The 20,444-nt window shown below is 38.1% G+C and overlaps 1 protein-coding gene across 2 annotated transcripts in view; it reads left to right on the top strand.

Moving 5' to 3' along the window:
- The first annotated feature begins 684 nt into the window (after window positions 1-684).
- GPSM2 (G protein signaling modulator 2) overlaps window positions 685-20,444 on the top strand; it is a 58,181-nt gene continuing 38,421 nt past the window's right edge. The window contains exon 1 of one of the 2 annotated variants that reach the window (XM_037826475.1): window positions 685-879. The gene's annotated coding sequence lies outside the window, so the exon portion shown is untranslated. The remainder of the gene's footprint in view (window positions 880-20,444) is intronic. The other variant, XM_037826476.1, reaches the window with a different exon arrangement.

Genomic DNA, 20,444 nt, shown 5'->3' with positions numbered 1-20,444 from the left:
GAAAACTAAGGCTGCCTTGTTCAGACTTTCACACGGGTCCCTCTGTTCCTTTCATAGAGCCCTCTTCTTAAACATCCAGCATAAGTCTTTTGGGATACTCATCCTCCTGGGAGGGACCAAGGCTTGAGGGAAGGAGGTATTTGTTTTGGGGTCCCGTCTTTTATTTTATTTTGACCAGAGCATATGAGTTTTATTTTGCTCAAATTACCACAAAGCTTAGTGACTTAAAACCACCCCCATTATTATCTCAGAGTTTCCATTCATTAGAAGTCTGTGCACGCTGCAGCCCAGCTAGTTCTCCTGTTTTGGGTCTTTTAAAGGGGTCTAGGGCAGACGTTGTTTAAAGAACTCTTTCGGGAGATATATTTATTCTGTGGTGGTTTCTATGTGAAACAGGCTTTAGAAATCCGCTTCAGGACGGGTCCCGGAGCAGCGGAGGACCAAATCTTTCACCATCCCCTCAGCCTGACCCGAGGGTCCCAAGCCGGGAGAGGAGAAGGCAGTGGGCGGCCAAGCATCCCGCCCCCCGCCGGCGGCCATTGGTCGGTCCGAAAGACGCGGGGCGGTGTCGGTTTGAATAGGAGCAACCAGAGCTGCGGCGCAGGCGCAGAGGAGGAGAGACGCCGCGAGCGGGCGGCGCAGCTGGGCAGCTTGGTGGTGGTGGGACGCAGGGGAGCGGGGGAGAGCCCCCGGAGCTCTGGCCCACGTGACGTGCCGGGGGCGGGGACGGGGGGCGCGCGCTGGCCTCCCGCGGTGCCCCTGCCTAGCGAGGCGACCGCGGCGCACAGACCCGCCTGCGGGAGGGGCCGTCCGCCGGTCGCCCGAGGCGGCCGCTGCTGCAGCTTTGCGGAGGACCCGGGATCCGCCGGCCCGCGGGAGGTGAGTCCTGCAGCTGAGCTCACGGGCTGAGGGGCGCTCTCAAACACCAAGGAGGGAGGTGTCAGGGAGGGGGGTGTGTGCGTGTGCGTGTGCGTGGCGGGTTCTGTGTCCAGGGGTGTGGGGGGCGCCCTCCTTTGTTCGTGGCGGGAGGAGGCCGGGGCGATGGGCGCCCAGCGGGAGTTCCCGGGACCTTTGGGCCCCGCGGGGACGCGGCGTTGAGGGCGTGCGGTTGGGGCTTTGGGACCGGACCCGGCTCCAGAAACCAGAAACTCGGCGTGAGGAGACTTAGCTGCTTTCGTGTTGGGCATTTTAGAATGCGCCTAACTCCTAAGACTTTCGTCCCCTAATAGCTCTTTTATATAAAAACTATGTGAGAATACAGTGACGTCACACGTATTCTGAGTGTAACAGTAGAATAAAAGTCCGAATCCCTGTGGAATGAAGCAGGGTGCGTTTATTTTTAGTCCATGCCTTTGTTTTCCAAACCAAATACCTGAGTTTGTCACATTTAAATTCGTGAGCTTTTTGGCACCAACCTGTCGATTTACTGTAGAAATTGATAGTTGCTACAAAAAGTTTTAGTAAGTATAAAATTTTAAGAAAGCCCATTCCTTAAAACCTATAGAATATCTTCAAATAAGAAAAAGTGGACTATTTCATTCCATTATGTTTTAATGGTGTACCCAGTTAGATAATTTCTAACTAGTATCGTTTGAACTCTACTAAAGAAAACGGGTACGGATGGAAATTTTATTTGCCTTAATGCATAATTTAACTTTTCCGTAGAATTAAACGAAGTAGGTTCTTGGTTTTCCTTTCTCTCTAAGCACTTGTTGGAGTCCTTAGTGGTGTGTGGGGGAAGTTAACATACCAACCCAGGTGAATTTTCAAGCTGCCACTTTAGAAGGGTGCACCAAGGATTTCCGGCCTGATAAGCATCTGTGTGATTACCTCTGATAAATGCTACTTTTGCTTGGGTTTTCCCTGTTCAGAAGCTGCTTTGGTTGATGGTCTAGAAGCAAATAGGTAACGTAAGAAGGGAGGGTCACTGTTGGTTGACATCAGTGTGTATAAGGGGATTAGGAGCTCAGGAGAAGAGGGGCAGTTTTATACCTGTTTTTTGCACCTCACCATGGACTTTGATTTTGGCAAGTTCTTACCTAGGCTGTTATTTATAAGGACTAGTTGCAAAGTTAAAAAGTTGTGTGCTATTGTTGTATAGACATTTCTCTCAAACACTCCTTGGCTAGAAAAGCAGTTTAGGTGTATTGTTTTCTTTTATTAAATCAGACCTGCCTTGATACATTTGTTATATTTAATATAAATCTGAGACTTGGTACTAGTACCAAGCCAACAATGATAGGATATAGTAGTTTAAAAATGGCCTTATTCTTAGTGTAGAGTGTTCTAAGATTTAACTAAATGATAAAATTTTGATAATTAGCTCTCTGGGATTTTAAAATTGAAAGCCTGACAGAGATTTAAACTCCTGCTTTATTTTATAATAATAAAAATAGCTATTTTTGCTACTACTGTATTTCATGGAGTGCTTTTGTTAAGTACCAGAGCCAGGATAAGTATTATTATGCCCAAACCAGTTCTGAGAGTTTAAGTACCTAGTTTAAGATCATATAACTAATAGGTTACTGTGCTGGGATTCAAACCATGACTTGATCCCAAAGCACATGCTGTATTGCTTCTCTGTTTAAATCTCCATTGCTCTGAATTCCACTTGTGGGGACATAATCCTATTTATAAGATGCTTATGGATCCTGTGTTTTATTGTGATCTATGCAGAAATAATTCAGTCCTTTTTGGGGAACTACCATCTTGCTTTAAGTATCTTATAAATTGTGTAACATTTTCAGTATCCTTTGAAAATTATTTTTTTAATGAAAACAATTAAGAGTAAACTTCTAAATTATTTACATGCATATGAATATATTCTTCACAATGGAGCAAACATGCATTAAAGTCTTTTTTTTTTCTTCTTTTTTTAACTATTAAGGTTTCTTTGCTGCTTCATAGTTTCTATTTTTAGTTCCTATGGAACAAACCTGTATTATAGTCATTTTTTGTTTTGTTTTGTTTTTTTAAACTATTAAGGTTTCTTTTCTGTTTCATAGTTCTTATCTTTAGTTCCTTTCTTCTTCCCAGGCAAGAAATCCAAAAAGTTTAGTGCTTGGTATTGTGAGATGACAAGAGAAAGCTTCCGATCAGTAGTTGTTTTGGGATTTTTGTAGTATCTTTCCATTTTTTCCTCTGTCTCCCCATCCTGCCCTATATGTTGCTGCTGGTTTATCTTCCTAATACAGATCCAACTTTCTATTCTTTTGCTGAAAAAAACCTACAGGTCTCCCCACTATGCAAATGTAAGGCCAAATGCGTGCTTCAGCCACATGCCACAAGTTCAGAGTGGTACTGTTCTCTCTTCTCAGACTTCTTTCGTCCTCCTAACTCAGTGTGCTATCCTGGGACACATTCTGTTCATTCTCACCCCCTTGCTTTTGCTTGAGCCATTTCCTCTGACTGGAATGACTTTCCTTCATTGGCCTAAGATCTGCATCCTTCAAGGTGCAGTACAGAATTCCTTTAATTTCCAAAAAATGTTCCCTTATCCTTTTTAGAATTTATTCTTTCCATATAATCCCAAAACATTATTGAATTGAATAAAAATATTTTTCCACAAAATGGTGCTAACTTTTGAGAGGAGAGGACAGAGTCATATTTAATACATTTTCCTTTAACGTATTCTAAATTTCTATTCTCCAAGGATCTTTTTTAGGCATTTTTAATCCTTTTGCATTTGGGATTTATATCTGCTGAAAAATGTGCTTAAAACTGATTTTTCCTTTTTAAAGTGCTTCAGTTAAGAGAACTGATTTAATATCATGCTGTTGTGCAATTTTTCTGTACTGTTCTTCTAATCCGAAGGATAAAGCAATTCTTCTGTACTGTTCTTCTAATCTGAAGGATGAAGTTTTGCTTGATTTAACATTTTAAAAGAGAAAGCTGTTTGAACTTTTAATGATTCATAGAATGTTAAAAAAGGGAGGGACCTCTTTCATTCCTTTATTAACTAATGAACAACGAATGCCCAGTAGCAAGGGCTACTTATTTTCTATTTCACTATTGAGTTTTTAAATTATTATATATATCTATTGACGTAAGCTGATGGCCAACCAACATTGGGAGTAATAAATGGCTGTGAGTTATATTCTCTGGTGACTTGGTAACTTATTTTTCTCAAAGTTGTGTATTCCCATTATTTACTAATAGGTTTTTCTCTTTTTTCCTGGTACAGTAATGTCTTCATCAGATTATATTTATCTTTAATTTACTTCTTTGAGATACTATTAATCATCCAATAATGTTATAGTTCTTAAAAGGTAATAAAACAAATGAATAAATGAATTTTACATATATATATATACACACACAAAAAATATTACAGGTAGGCATGGGCAAGGACTAATATACATATTTAGTTTTTTTGGTTGGAATTGGGCTTAATGTGAATCTGTTTTGGGTTACAGACATTTTCTTGTAATCTCTTGGTCTCATAACCTGGATAGTCATTTAGAAAGCATTGAAAGTGTGATTGTGGTTGATTAAAATTTAGAATGTCTTTTTTTTTTTTTTACGTTAATCACTGCATGTTATATGACCTTGATTTTTTAATACTTCCGTATTTCTCATTTTATGTGCTTATAAATAATTAACTTGAAAACATTTTTCATATGAAGTTGCCTAATTGAAACTCTTCAAAAGGTGATTAATTTTACTAATGGCTTAAGACTATATTTAAAATTGTCTTATGGGAGAAATTATCATTATTCATAAACTCTGTATTTCAATTTGATAAGAAATAAAAGTAAGAGGGAGAAAAGTACTGGTTTTATTCTAATGGATATATATAAGGCTTTTTGTCCTTTCATTGATCATATTTATATTCTGTAATATAAATAATCTTGTTGGAACAATACTTGTGATTCAATGACTGCTTTTCAGGGTAAAAAGTAACCAAGATTAGGAATGTTGCATAGAAGTAATCTTCCTTTTGTCCTTGAAAATTTTGTCACATAATGACTCTACGTGCAATCTAAAAAGAGTCCCTTTTTAATTTATCATTTCCTGGAAAAATCTTCAATATTCAACATTTCCTGATTTATTGTGGGCTACCAAACCCTAAGACACTAAGAGGCAGCTTGTGCAATAATTATTATATTCATAGTGTTTGTGTAGGGATTGAATTCAAGCAGTCAGCATTTCCCAGGTAAGTAGACCATACACTTGGTCCTTTCTCACTAAGAGGAAGATTTGAAGTATTCAAATCCCTTTCTTGTAGGTTACATTTTGTTATAATATTTACCTAATTTGAAAATTCGTGTATGTCTTGGTTATTCAGGGAGCAAAATTGGTTGTGGTCCTTTTAGCTTTAGATGATGAATAAAAAATAGAAATATCCCTTAAGGAAAAAAGGAAGTCTATATAGATTAATTGTTTATAATTTTGATAATAAATATTTGAAAAGCATGAAAAGGAATTCTTGTTTTAGATTACTAGAGTTTTCTTTGGATTACTATTTTGAAATGGTTGCTTATATGTGTTCATGATTTTACAATTTTAATTGTCCATAGCTCTGGACATGAATTTTGTGTTTTTTCAATCTGCCAAGATAAAAATGAGAGTTTGAAATTAATAGTACCTTTACTTTGCATATATTTGATATCTTTCATAATGACACGTGAGAATCAACTTGTAACACACTTGGTAACCCTCCTGACTGATGGTGTGCATATAAGATATAGATTTATTTGGAATCTATAACCATTGTTTTAACCTATCCTTTGAAATTTATCCTAGAACTTTATTTAGCTGATTGATAGTCACAAACAGCTTATTAGAAATTTATTATACTAAAATGTGTGTTTAGTTAACTCATCATTCTATTAGTTACACTTGTTTGTAAGCCAAGTGTAGCTTAACACCTTACAGACTGAACATCTATTCTTGCAAATTTTAAGATTAGTAATAAATTAAGACTTGACCTAATTGAAGTAAATACTTTAGGATTCTATATTTGCTTAAGGAAAACTTTATTGGTATAGTTTTTACAGAATCATCTGTAGTTAAATTCCTATTTGTCCAGAATGGTAGAGACTAGAATGACCTGCTTAATTGAGCACTAATGGTTATATGTATATATTTTTTATTTTGAAATAAATTCAAAGTTTTAGGTACAGTTGCAAAAACAATACTAACCCCATACACAGAACTCCCATCATACTCTGACCCCCCTCCCCCGATAGCCCAGTCCACCAACTTTAACATGCTGTCACATCGCTATTTCTTTCCCTTCCTCCCTCCCTCCCTCTCTATCATCCATCATCTGTTGCTCTGTCTTCTGAATGTATGAGAGCTAGCTGCACACATCCTTGAACAAACACTATGATTCACATATACACTTCCCATGAACAAGAACATTCTTTTATGCAATCCCATTAAGCGCAGCTAAGAAGTACAAGAGATTAAACAATGATACAAAGCTTACATTCTATATTTCCTTTTCCTTCTGTCTCAACTGTGTCCCTTTGAGCCTCCTGTCCTCCATCCTCCAATCCCATCCAGATTCATTCTTGGCATTCAATTGTCATCTATTTAGACTGTCTTTTTTTCTTTTTTCAATTATGGAAACATATATACAGCCTAAATCTTCCCATTCCACCCCCTCCCTAGCCTTCCATTAGTGGGATTAATCACATTCAGAATGTTGTAATGCTCTTTCCCACCATCCATTACTAGAAATTTCCCTTCACCTCAGACAGCAACCCTACACTCATTTCTTAACACCCCATTGCCCCTTCCCCCATTTCTCTTAACCCATACTCTACTTTTCATCTCTATGGTCATATTCTCTGATAATTTCTTTGTGTTTACTGTGGGGCTTAAAATTAACCTTTTAAATCCATAACAATCTTGTTTTTCTTTGATACCACCTTCACTTCAATAGGACACATAAACTATGTTCCTATACTCTTCCATTCCCCCACCTTTATATAGTTGTCTAAAATTACATATTTTACGTTGAGTTCAAAACCACTGATTTGTCATTAGAGTTTGTGTATTTTTTATCATGTAGGAAGTAACTAGTGGAGTTACAATTCAAAAATTATTGACTTCTATTTGTATTCCATTGTGGTTGGAGAATGTGCTTTGAGTATATTCAAATTTTTTTTTTTTTTTTTTAATTTGTTGAGGCTTATTTTATGTCCCAGCTTATGGTCCCTTCTGGAGAAAGATCCGTGATCACTAGAGAAAAATGAGTGTCCTGGTGATTTGGGATGTAAGGTTCTATATATGTCTGTTAAAATTATATCTCTTTCTCCTTTCTTTGTTTCTCTGTTGGTAGGGCTCCCTTTAGTATCTAAAGTAGGGCAGGTCTTTTATTGGCAAACTCTCTCAGCATTTGTTTGTGAAAAATTTAAGCTCTCCCTCAAATTTGAAGGAGAGTTTTGATGGATAAAATATTCTTGGTTGGAAATTTTTCTCTCTCAGAATTTTAAATATGTCATGCCACTGCCTTCTCGCCTCCATGGTGGTCGCTGAGTAGTCACAACTTAGTCTTATGTTGTTTCCTTTGTATGTGGTGAATTGCTTTTCTCTTGCTGCTTTCATAACTTGCTCCTTCTCTTCAGTATTTGAGAATCTGATCAGAATATGTCTCAGAGTGGGTTTATTTGGATTTATTCTATTTGGAGTTCTCTGGGCATTTATGCTTTGTGTATTTATATTGTGTAGAAGGTTGGGGAAGTTTTCCCCAACAATTTCTTTGAATACTCTTTCTAGACCTTTACCCTTCTCTTCCCCTTCTGGGACACCAATGAGTCTTAAGTTTGGACATTTTATTTTATCTATCATATCCCTGAGATCCATTTCGATTTTTTCGATTTTTTTCTCCATTCTTTCTTTTGTTCTTTCATTTTCTGTTCTGTGGACTTCTAGGACACTGAGACATTGTTCAGCTTCCTCTAATCTTGTATTATGAGTATCCAGAGTCTTTTTAATTTGGCCAACAGTTTCTTTTCTTTCCATAAGATCTTCTATTTTTTTATTTACTCTTGCAATGTCTTCTTTATGCTCTTCTAGGGTCTTCTTTATGTCACTTATATCCTGGGCCATGGTCTTCTTGATGTCCTTTAAATCCTTTGCCATGTTTTCATTCCTTGATTGTAGTTCTTGATTAATTGTGCCAAGTACTGTGTCTCTTCTGATATTTTGATTTGGGAGTTTGGAATTGGGTTCTCCATATCGTCTGGTTTTATCATATGCTTTAAGATTTTCTGTTGTTTTTGGCCTCTTGGTATTTGCTTTGCTTGATAAGGTTCTTTCAAGTTGTAAAAAAAGATACCAATCTAATTTTTCAGAAACACAAGTTGGTGGCGTACACTTTCTCTAACTAACCAGCAGATGGCGTCTGTGAGTCACCTATACCCCTCAAGTCAGTTCTCAGCCTTGTCTCCGTGATGTGTGGGGAAATAATTCTTGTGGGGTTCAGTTGGTGAATTCAGTTTGGGTGTGTTGCTGGAGCCGTCCGCACTGAATGTGGGGCGTATGTCCGGGTGGTCAGGGAGGAAGGGCAGCTTTAATGTTCAAACCCCCCAGGTTCCTGGAGATTCAAGGCTGCCACAAGAGTCTAAGCCTTCACTTCATTTCAGCCCTGACCCTCCCTCTTGCTGATACACAAACCACCAGACTTGGTGTAGCATCCCTGGGTTTTCCGAGCGGGCCCCCTTTCTCAGCTGTGATCTTCCAGGACCTCTGCTGAAGGAATGCTACGTCACCAGTGTGCGCCGTCCCTCAAGGGAAGCCCCGGGCCGTGCAGGGGTGCCCTCAGCCTGATGCAAAGATGGCCGAATGGGGCATCTCAACCACCCCCCTCCTTGCACAGTTCCTCCTTCCCAGATCTGGGATAACTGGCGGGGCTCTGGGCTGTGGGCATGGCCCCAGGCAGGACTTTATCCAGCCCTCCGGGGAGCCAGCTGCTAGCCATGGGGTTTCTTTCTGCTTCCGGCTCTCCCCTCCGTTCCCCTGGCCCCGAGGGTATCTGCAGTGGGCTATCCTCCAGGCCAGACACCAAGAGGCCGGCCCAGCCGCCTCTTGCTGTGTTTTACTGCGTGGTTCCCAGTGTCACAACTGCAGCCGCTCCTGGGTTTTTCCCCCTTTTTTTTTTTTTTTGGAAGAACCTGTCGGTCTCCAAACACCAACCCCTGGCTTCCTCACACTGCTGCGCGGCTGCGAGTCTTCCAGTCAGCTTACTCGTTTCAGAATGCAGACTCCCGGTTTCATCAAGTATACGGCCCCTGTGGTACTAGCAGACCTCATCCAGCTGGCTCATCGCTGTAACCGGTATTCTGGGTCACTTTCTGGTTTTCATCTAGTGTTTTTCACGGAGGTGTTTTTTTGCCTTGTCTCACCTAGCTGCCATCTTAGGTTCTTCTAATGGTTATATTTTTAAAAATTAATTAGAGATTGTTTAAAGTTATCTGCATTTGTTGTTATGACAGTTATCAGTTAACACTAAAACCGTATCCAACATGATTATTTTTGATAATGTGAAAGAAGACATTTAAGGGTCTGCATAGTATCTTGAGTTCATCTTTAGTAATATGCATCATTTTGATTGTGTTGTTGGTTTAGGGACTTGAGTATGTTGAATAAAGAATCAGAATTTTTATGTATTGCTTTCATTTTTTTTCTCCTATTTGAACTTCTCTTTAATTTTGCCACTAATTTTTGCAGTATTAACATTTTAAACCTCACTTATTATGTATTTGGTAATTTTTTCTTGTTTTTCTTTTGTTTTAAAGATGTGCAGAAATTCTGGATTATCAGTTGCTCAGTTTTATTTTTTCCCAACCCTTGCTCTAATTATCAAATTTTATCCAGTTTTAAATTATCTCTAGCTTAGTATCTTTTTCTTTTGGCTAATATTTGTGAATATGGCACTTTGCCAGGTACAAGTGTGATACACTCTAGATGTGCTATTGTGTTCATTCATCCTCAAGTTTGGAAATCTTGAAAGCTCTCTGTTATTTCTTGACTTTTGCCTTTCCCATAAGGAAAGCTTCAAACCTTACCTTTTGTTGAGCTTTGTATACCAAATTCTTCATCTTTTCTTGTACTCTTGTCATATTCTTCTCTTATTTTTAACTTCCTTCTTTTAACTTTCCTACCCTTTGTGTTGCATGCCTCATTTCTTGTACTTGCCGTCATAATTCTTTGTCTTGTTTCCACTTTATATTTCAAATTAAATGTAGTTAAGAAATAGAAGTTTGACTTAGGTGAAAAGCCATATTTAGTCCTTCTGAAAACAAATCAGTTTCTACTTACAGATTCATAATTTGTAAGAAAATAACCATTTTAGGGTAGTTATTTGACTTTATTCTAGAAGTGTGTGTTTTAGCATCCTACTTGATTACCCTCATAATTACTGTGATGTGTATTTGTCACTTTAATTCATACCCTGAATTCTAACATAACTAAACTTCATTTAAAATATGTTCTTGATTCTTCCTCGATATTTGTCCGTGCTCAAATTGATACAGGTCTTGAAACTTTACGATGGAAAGGGATTTGAAAAATTTGAACGTTGTACATTACAGGGAATTATTAGGCCAAGAGAAGTTTAAAGAATTTAGATTATCTACCTGGAGGTAAGAAAACTAAATTACATTTTTTATTGGCTGATGGGTGTTTTTTTTTTTTTGTGTGTGTGTGTGTGTGTGTGTGTGTTATAATTGGGTCCTTTAGTTTATTTAAATTTTTTTTTTTTAATTTTCATTTTATTGAGGTATATTCACATACCACGCAGTCATACAAAACAAATCGTACTTTCGATTGTTTACAGTACCATTACATAGTGGTACATTCATCACCCAAATCAATCCCTGACACCTTCATTAGCACACACACAAAAATAACAAGAATAATAATTAGAGTGAAAAAGAGCAATTGAAGTAAAAAAGAACACTGGGTACCTTTGTCTGTTTGTTTCCTTCCCCTATTTTTCTTTCTTTTTTTTTTTTAATATTCATTTTATTGAGATATATTCACATACCACACAGTCATATAAAACAAATCATACATTCGATTGTTCACAGTACTGTTACATAGTTGTACATTCATCACCAAAATCAATCCCCAACACCGTCATTACCACACGCACAATGATGGGTGTTTTTATTGGCTGATGGGTATTATATAGATCATTGAATGAAAGTAACAGGCCAGAAATCATTGGATTTAAGTTGCAGCCAGGAACAGATAGTTGAGATGAATTGAAAGGACAAAATATGTAAATAAAAAGATATAAATGTAACTTTAGCCCCCCCCCTCCCCCCAAGTAAAGCGGGGCCAGGATTGCTTTGTTAAAGAGCCAGCCTTTCTTGACTACTCTTACTGAATACCTTGGACAGTGCCTGGAAGTCCATCTAGCCATATAACAGTCTGCCTGTTTTGACTTTCTAATTAGATCAGTAAATGTGAGGCAACTAAAGTTATTTACTGGCTGATCTTTCCATATGCTTCACTTACTTTCTGGGATATGGAAAAAATGATCTGTTTCTCTTTATTTCTCTGTGATCAGACCAAAAATGCTGTGAGCTGGTGGTTAACAGTGAGGCTTTTGGAGCTTTGTTAAAACCTGAGAGAGGCTATTAAGGGAGATACGTGTTCCTTGCAAATTATTAGTTGTATGTCTTAATGGAGATAGGAGGTTAAACTTGGTGACTTCTCATTCTTCTGTCAAATCGGTATTTTCCGTTCTAGTTCCCAATCCTGTCATTAAATTTTCTTGTCATAATTAACAAGTTCATAATTTATTTGCTGCAAATTTTATTAGCATTAAACTGTTTGTTAAATATGAAGTATATTTGTTAACTCCATGTATTGTGGAGCATGACTGAACATGTTGTTACTAAATTAGTTAGATAGTTCTTGCAACATGGGTCATTGAATCAAGAATTGCTTATTTGCCCAGTGAATAATTTTAAGGTAAGAAATGCTGTTTAACTGTTACGGAGATTGTAATTTAAGAGTGAGTTTTTGTCAGAAAATATTTTGAGCTCTCCCTCATATTTGAAGGACAGCTTTGCTGGATACAGGATTCTTGGTTGGTGGTTTTTCTCTTTCAGTATCTTAAATATATCACACCACTTCCTTCTTGCCTCCATGGTTTCTGCTGAGAGATCCGCACATAGTCTTATGAAGCTTCCTTTGTATGTAATGGATTGCTTTTCTCTTGCTGCTTTCAGGATTCTCTCTTTGTCTTTGACATTTGATAATCTGATTATTAAGTGTCTTGGCATAGGCCTATTCAGATCTCTTCTGTTTGGAATACGCTGCGCTTCTTGGATCTGTAATTTTATGTCTTTCATAAGAGATGGGAAATTTTCATTAATTATTTCCTCTATTATTGCTTCTGCCCCCTTTCCTTTCTCTTCTCCTTCTGGGACACCAATGATACGTACATTATTGTACTTTGTTTCATCCTTGAGTTCCCGGAGACGTTGCTCATATTTTTTCATTCTTTTCTCCATCTGCTCCTTTGCATGTAGGCTTTCAGGTTGTTTGTTCTCCAGTTCCTGAGTGTTTTCTTCTGCCTCTTGAGATCTGCTGTTGTATGTTTCCATTGTGTCTTTCATCTCTTGTGTTGTGCCTTTCATTTCCATAGATTCTACTAGTTGTTTTTTTGAACTTTTGATTTCTGCCCTATACATGTCCAGTGCTTCCTTTACAGCCTCTATCTCTTTTGCAATATCTTCTCTAAACTTTTTGAATTGATTTAGCATTAGTTGTTTAAATTCCTGTATCTCAGTTGAAGTGTACATTTGTTCCTTTGACTGGGCCATAACTTTGTTTTTCTTAGTGTAGGTTGTAATTTTCTGTTGTCTAGGCATTGTTTCCTTGGTTATCCAAATCAGGTTTTCCCAGACCAGAACAGGCTCAGGTCCCAGAGGGAAGAAATATTCAGTATCTGGTTTCCCTGTGGGTGTGTCTTAGAAAATTGCTCCACCCTTTGATGCCTCGGGTCACTGTGCTTTTCTGCCCAGCAGGTGACGCCTGTTAGCCTATAATTCTTGACTGGTGTGAGGAGGTATGGCCATGTTCCCCCAGGCTCTGGGGTCTGGTTCTGAATGGAAGAGTGAGTTTTTGGATACTTCTTTTGAGGATGGTAAAACTGTGTTATAAATTGTCTTTAGTGAATGGTAAATGGTATTCTCTCTGTCTTACTGCTTATTTTGATTATTTTAAAAATTGTTCTCTATGCAGTCTTAAATAAGATATTCTGTAACTTCATTATGTGTATATATATACACACATATTTGTTAATTTAACTACATGCTTACATTTTAGTAAGTATGAGATTAACATTTTTAAGTGATAAGCACAATTTGAAATTTCATGGCTGAGAGAATTATTAAGTTAAATTCTAGTATACTAACTTGACCTCTCCTGCCCAATTGTATAAATAACAGCCTAAGCTTCATGGTGGATTCTGGAAGACAGTTTCATTGACAGTTTAGCTGTTGTATAATCTTGATCCCCTTTGGAGCTATTGCTATGAATATCTACTAATAATTTCCGTTAATAATGTTTTTATTAAGCAAAAAAGCACAGTGGAATTCTGAACAAAGGAAAAAGAGAGATTTGTTGGATGAACAGTTGCTTCCTGTCTTTTCACTCTTTCTGAAGACATTGCTTCCTTTATTGGCCAAGGGAAGGGCTAAGAAGAATAACGCTTTGTGTTTCTTACATGCTAAACTAGTTATTAATGTGAAAACCTCATTTCCTCCAGGAAACTTTTTTTTTGGGGTGGGGGTTGGAGTCAATATTCCCAAGGCTGGTCCTTTCCTGTCCTCCCTCTTTTTACTGCTCTGTTCCTCTGATGTCTACTATCTGCTCTGTTCTACTAACCTCTCTCTTAACTACTTAATTAGCAGAACAGTGGATGTTAATTACTTATAGTCTAGTTTATGTTATAGTTGAAATACTTAAAGGATGTTAAGTAGAAGAGGCTGCAGAAGGAAGAAAGACTGCTCATTGTATGGGACAGTTTTCTAATTGAGCCATTCAAAATTAGGATTAGCTGCTTTATGACCTTTTTGGGAATACTGAAGTAACATGTCAGACTAACTGACCTGTAGGATTCTTTATATAAAACACTGAGATTCCAGAGTCTGTTAATTTCTTAGATTTAATTTGTTTTATATATATATATACATACATACACACACACACACACTAGACCAAACACAAACATATATGTATTTTGCTTATTTGTCTGTCAACTGTTACTTTATTTTTATTTTTATTTTTTTAGATCTGAGCATCAGCTGCCTTTATTGAAGCAAATATTAAGGGGATTTGCTGTAATTTACAAAAATGCCTCACTTCATAATTTTTTGTAATTTTGAAAAACAACTGATTTAATAAAAAATATTATTTATATTTAGATGTAATGGGTTTGGTGTCATTATTTACAATTTTTTTTGGCTTTTTTAAAAATGCAATTTTATTGAGATACATTCACAAACCATACAGTCATCCAAAGTGTGTGCTCAGTTTTTCACAGTATCATCATATGGTTGTACATTCACCACCACAATTAATTTTTGAACATTTTCATTACTCCCCAAAATAAAAATAGAAATAATAAAAATAAAAGTAAAAAAGAACTCCTAAAACCCTTTCCCCCCATTACTCATTTACTTTTGTCCCCATTTTTCTACTCATCTGTCCATATATACTGGATAAAGGAGTATGAGCCACAAGGTTTTCACACTCACACGGTCATACCCTGTAAGTTATATGGTTATATGATCATCTTCAAAAATGAAGGATACTGGATTGCAGTTCAACAGTTTCAGGTATTTCCTTCTAGTTATTCTAATAAACTAAAAACTAAAAAGGGATATCTGTATAATGTGTAAGAATAACTTCCAGAATGTCCTCTCGACTCCATTTGAAATCTCTCAGCCACTGAAACTATTTTATTTCATTTCTCTTCCCCCTTTTGGTCTAGAAAGCTTTCTTAATCCTATGATGCTGGGTCCAGGCTCATCCGTGGGAGTCACATCCCACATTGCCAGGGAGATTTACACCCCTGGGAATCATATTCTACGTAGTGGGGAAGGCAGCAAGTCCACCTTCCGAGTTGGCTTAGAGAGAGAGGCCACATCTGAGCAATGAAATAGATTCTCTAGGGGTGACACCTAGCCACAATTATAAGTAGGCTTAGCCTCTCTTTTGCAGTAAAAGCTTCATAAGGGCAATCCCCAAGATTGAGGGCTCTGCCTCCTAAATTGGTAGTCCCCCATGCTTGTGAGAATATCAGGAATTCCCCAAGTGGCAGAAATCTAATATTTCCACATTTTCCCCTGTCCCTCAAGGGAGCTTTGCCAATACTTTTAATTTTCTGCCCAGATTACTTTGGGGTGTATCAGGGCTTCACGCTAACCTGTACAAACCAATCAGATCTCACTCCCTATTCAAAGTTCCATGTAATTATGGTAATTTGAATAAACTGACCATACAAGTTAAATTATATAGTGTGCTACAGAAAATATAAATTGTGTACTAAATAAACATCTCTTCCTTTGGTGTCACACAGAAGTTGAAGTTTTAAAACACAGTCAGTATCATCCTTTACCCTTTAGTCTGATTTACCTTAGTCCTAAACAAGTCCATTTCGTTCGTATCTCTAATTGAAGTCTGATCTCTTTTTTCAGCTTCTTTAACAGTTGCACCATATGGGGTAATGCTGACATTCATAGCTGCCAAACTCGGGCCCTGAGTCTCAGGTGTCACACAGCTATCCGAAGTTCCAGGGACCGACCAGGTTATACACAAACAGCTCAGCATCTCAGAATTTAGAAATAACTGCTACAACTCATGAATAGAGGTCACTGCTATAAGAGCCTACAATCTAGGAACCTTTCCAATAAGCCTTCCCCTGGTAACCTATGCTCTCAGGTTCAATTCTCAAGAGTTTGCACTTTAGAGTTAGTCCATATCAGTGAGCCGTTAACAATGTTTGTCCTTTTGTTTCTGGCTTATTTCACTCAATACTGTCCTCAATGTCCATTTACTCAGTTGCATAACTCACAACTTCATTCCTTCTTGCCGCCCCTCAATATTCCATTGTATGTATGCACCACTGTTCACCATTCCGTTTATCGGTTGATGTACGCTTAGGCCACCTCCATCCATTTAAAATTGCGAATACTGCCGCCATAAGCACCAGGGTGCAGATGTCCATTCATGTTCTTGCTCTCAGATCTTCCAAATATAAATCCAATAACAGGGTTGCAGGACCATATGGCAACTGCATTCTCAGCTTCCTGTGGAACCACCAGACTGCCCTCCAGATGGGCTGCACCATTCTACTTCCCCACCAACAGTCAATAGATAATATCCCTCTCTCCACATTTTCTCACTTTTATCCTTCTGTTTATTTTTTAAACCATTTTATTCACACAGCATACAATCCATCCTTAGTAAACAGTCAATGTTTCCTGGTATAATCACATAGTTATGCATTCACCACCCCTATCTGTATGATGACATTTACATTTCTACTACAAAGAAAGAGGAAGAGGAGGAAAAAAAAAAGAGAAAAAAATAAAATACACTGTAAAGGTCAGACAACACCACCACCAAAAAATCCCATACCACTCTCTTATAGTCCCCTCTTATAGACATTTAGCTTTGGTATGTTGCCTTTGTTACAATTAATGGAAGCATATTACAATGTTACTGTTAACTACAGACTCTAGTTTGCATTTTTGTATTTTTTCCCTGTACTATCCAATTTTCCACCTTGCAATGTTGACATTCATTTGTTCTCCCTCACATAAAAACACTTAAATTAGTACATTTAATCACCATCATTGACCACTCTAGGTTTCCCTAAGTTATACAATCCCAGTCTTTATCTTCTGTCTTTCCTCCTGATGTCATGCATGCCCCTATCCTTCCTCTTTCAACTGTATTCACACTCATCTTTGTTCAGAGTACTTACAATATTGTGCTACCATCACCCAGCTATCCATTTTTGGATCTTTACAATCAATCCTGTTGACCATTTTGTACTCCTTCAGCATCAAATGCCAGAACTCTGCCCTCTTTCTATCTTCTTATAAGCTGTGTTCTCAACTTGAAATCTCAACGTTCGTTCATTAATTTTAGTTCATATTAGTTAGACCATACAGTATTTGTCCTGTTGTTTCTAGGTAATTTCTTTCAATGTAATGTCTACTGTCTACCATTTTGTATTTTGGATTTTATGTGTCATATTCTATTTTTATTTTCTCTCTCTCTCTCTCTTTTTACCCTTATTTGATGGTCTTAATTTGTACACTTTTCTCCAAACCTCTCTCTCCTGTCGTTTCCTAACTGCCTGTAGTGCTCCCTTTAGTATTTCTTGTAGAGCAGGTGTCATGTTCACAAACTCTCTCAGTGTCTGTCTGAAAATATTTTAAACTTCCCCTCATTTTGAAGGACAGTTTTGCCAGATACAGAATTCTTAGTCTGCAGTTTTTCTCTTTCAGTATCTTAAATATATTGTACCACTTCCTTCTCATCTCCATGGTTTCTGCTGAGAAATCTGCACATAGTCTTATTGAGCTTCCCTGGTATATGATGGATCACTTTTCTCTTGCTGCTTTCAGAATTCTCTCTTTAACTGATAATCTGGCTATTAAGTATCTTGAAGTAGGTCTATTCGGTTCTATTCTGTTTGGGGTATGGGGTATGCTGTGCTTCTTGGATCTGTAATTTTATGTCTTTCATAAGAGATGGGAAACTTTCAGTGATTATTTCCTCTATTATTGCTTCTGCCCCTTTCCGCTTCTCCATCTGGGATATCCATGATATGTATATTCATGTGCTTCATGTTTTCATTCATTTCCCTGAGACCTCATATTTTTCCCTTCTTTTCCGTATCCGTTCTTTTGTGTGTGGGATTTCGGATGTCCTGTCTTTAAGTTCATGACTCCTTTCTTCTGCCTCTTCAGATCTGCTGTTGTATGTCTCCATTGTGTTTTTTCATCTCTCCTATTGTACCTTTTATTCCTGTAAGTTCTGCCAATTGTTTTTTCAAACTTTTGAGTTCTTTCTTATGATTGCCCAGTGTCTTATTTATATCCTTCATGTCTTTTGCCATAACTTCCCTCAACTCATTGATTTGATTTTTGAATTGTTTGAATTTGTTTGAACATCTTTAGTTGTTTCAACTCCTGTATCTCATTTGAAGAGTAATTTGTTCCTTTGTGCCATATCTTCATTTTTTTTTTCTAGTGTGACTCATAGTTTTTTGTAGTCTAGGTGTCTGGTTTCCTTGATTACCCCAAATTTTCCCAGACCAGACTGGCCCAGGTCTCAGGAGGAGGATGTAATCAGTATCAAGTTTCCCTGAGGATGACACTCTGCAGATTGTCAGGCTTTCTTGTGAGGCTCTAGACTCTGTGCTTTTCCTTTTCTGCCCAGCAAGTGGTGCTTGTCAGCCCACAGCTCCCCGCTGGCATAATGAAGTGTGGTGCCTTTAATTTTCAGCAGACCCTGTCCATGCTGATGGTGAGTCAGAAGCCATGCTTAAGCTGTTTCTGTTTGTTTTTTTTTTCCCTCCCAGCCCCTGGGGTCTGAATTCTCTGAGGGAGGTCCACCACTTGAGATGGGTTCCACCCCTCCTTTTCTTGCGGGAGATAAGTCCTTTAGGGAATTATCTCTTTCACTTGACTTCTTCCTTTGTCTCTTTATCTTAATTCCACCCTTGCCTGGGTCAGAGCTGACAACTGAAAATTCCTGAGCTACTTAGAATGAGAGAAAAAAAAAAAAGAAAGAAAGAAATCCCCTCTTCAGAGCCACTCCCCAGCCACCCAGTTTTGCCAGTCAAGAGCTGGAGTTGGTAGCCAGTTCTATGGGCCCCTTTTTTTAGGACACAGACCTTTTCCAGTATTCTGAGCTCAGCCAACTCCAAAAGCCTCTGTTTTTATTTATTTGTTTGTTTATTTATTTCCATCAGTCCCACCTCCTCTCTGTTGGGAGAGACCTCAGGGTTTCTTTCCTGTTTGCTCCTTGTTTATCTGTGCTCATAACTTGTATTCAGTAGTCAGAATTTGTTAATTAAAACCACAGTTGGAGCTTGGTTGAGCTACCTTCCCTTGCTCCTAGTAGAGACTGCTATTTCCCACAGGGAAGTGTTCTAACTCAACCAGCTATACCAGTGTGGGTGGGGTGTCAGCCATGCAGGGGCTTTACTTACAGCTCTGTGCTGTGATCCTCAGCCATTCCATCCATTCCAGGGTGGTGTATGATGTGTGTCCAGTCATGGATGTCTCCCAAACAGTTGTTCCAGACTATTTACTAGTTGTTCCTGTTTCAGCTGTTACTTTATTTTTTTTTTTTTAATCATCATTTTATTGAGATATATTCACATACCACACAGTCATACAAAACAAATTGTACTTTCGATTGTTTACAGTACCATTACATAGTTGTACATTCATCACCTAAATCAATCCCTGACACCTTCATTAGCACACACACACAAATAACAAGAATAATAATTAGAGTGAAAAAGAGCAGTTGAAGTAAAAAAGAACACTGGGTACCTTTGTCTGTTTGTTTGCTTCCCCTACTTTTCTACACATCCATCCATAAACTAGACAAAGTGGAGTTTGGTCCTTATGGCATTCCCAATCCCACTGTCACCCCTCATAAGCTACATTTTTATACAACTGTCTTCGAGATTCATGGGTTCTGGGTTGTAGTTTAATAGTTTCAGGTATCCACCACCAGCTACCCCAATTCTTTAGAACCTAAAAAAGGTTGTCTAAAGTGTGCGTAAGAGTGCCCACCAGAGTGATCTCTCGGCTCGTTTTGGAATCTCTCTGCCACTGAAGCTTATTTCATTTCCTTTCACATCCCCCTTTTGGTCAAGAAGATGTTCTCCATCCCACGATGCCGGGTCTACATTCCTCCCCGGGAGTCATATTCCACGTTGCCAGGGAGATTCACTTCCCTGGGTGTCTGATCCCACGTAGGGGGGAGGGCAGTGATTTCACCTTTCAAGTTGGCTTAGCCAGAGAGAGAGGGCCACATCTGAGCAACAAAGAGGCATTCAGGAGGAGACTCTTAGGCACAAATACAGGGAGGCCTAGCCTCTCCTTTGCAGCAACCATCTTCCCAAGGGTAAAACTTATGGTAGAGGGCTCAACCCATCAAACCACCAGTCCCCTATGTCTGTGGTCATGTTAGCAACCATGGAGGTGGGGTAGGCGAATACCCCTGCATTCTCCACAGGCTCCTCAAGGGGGCACTACATCTTTTTTTTTTTTTTTCCTTGTTTGTCTTTTTTCTTTTTTTTTTTTTTTAAACTTTCCCTTCTTTTTTAAATCAACTGTATGAAAAAAAAAGTTAAAAAGAAAACAAACATACAATAAAAGAACATTTCAAAGAGACCATAACAAGGGAGTAAGAAAAAGACAAATAACCTAAGATAA

The sequence above is a fragment of the Choloepus didactylus genome, chromosome 2 (assembly GCF_015220235.1).
Source record: "Choloepus didactylus isolate mChoDid1 chromosome 2, mChoDid1.pri, whole genome shotgun sequence".
Taxonomy (NCBI): Eukaryota; Metazoa; Chordata; class Mammalia; order Pilosa; family Megalonychidae; genus Choloepus; species Choloepus didactylus.
The sequence above is the reverse complement of the archived record's forward strand: the minus strand, read 5'-3'. Positions and strand labels throughout refer to the sequence as shown.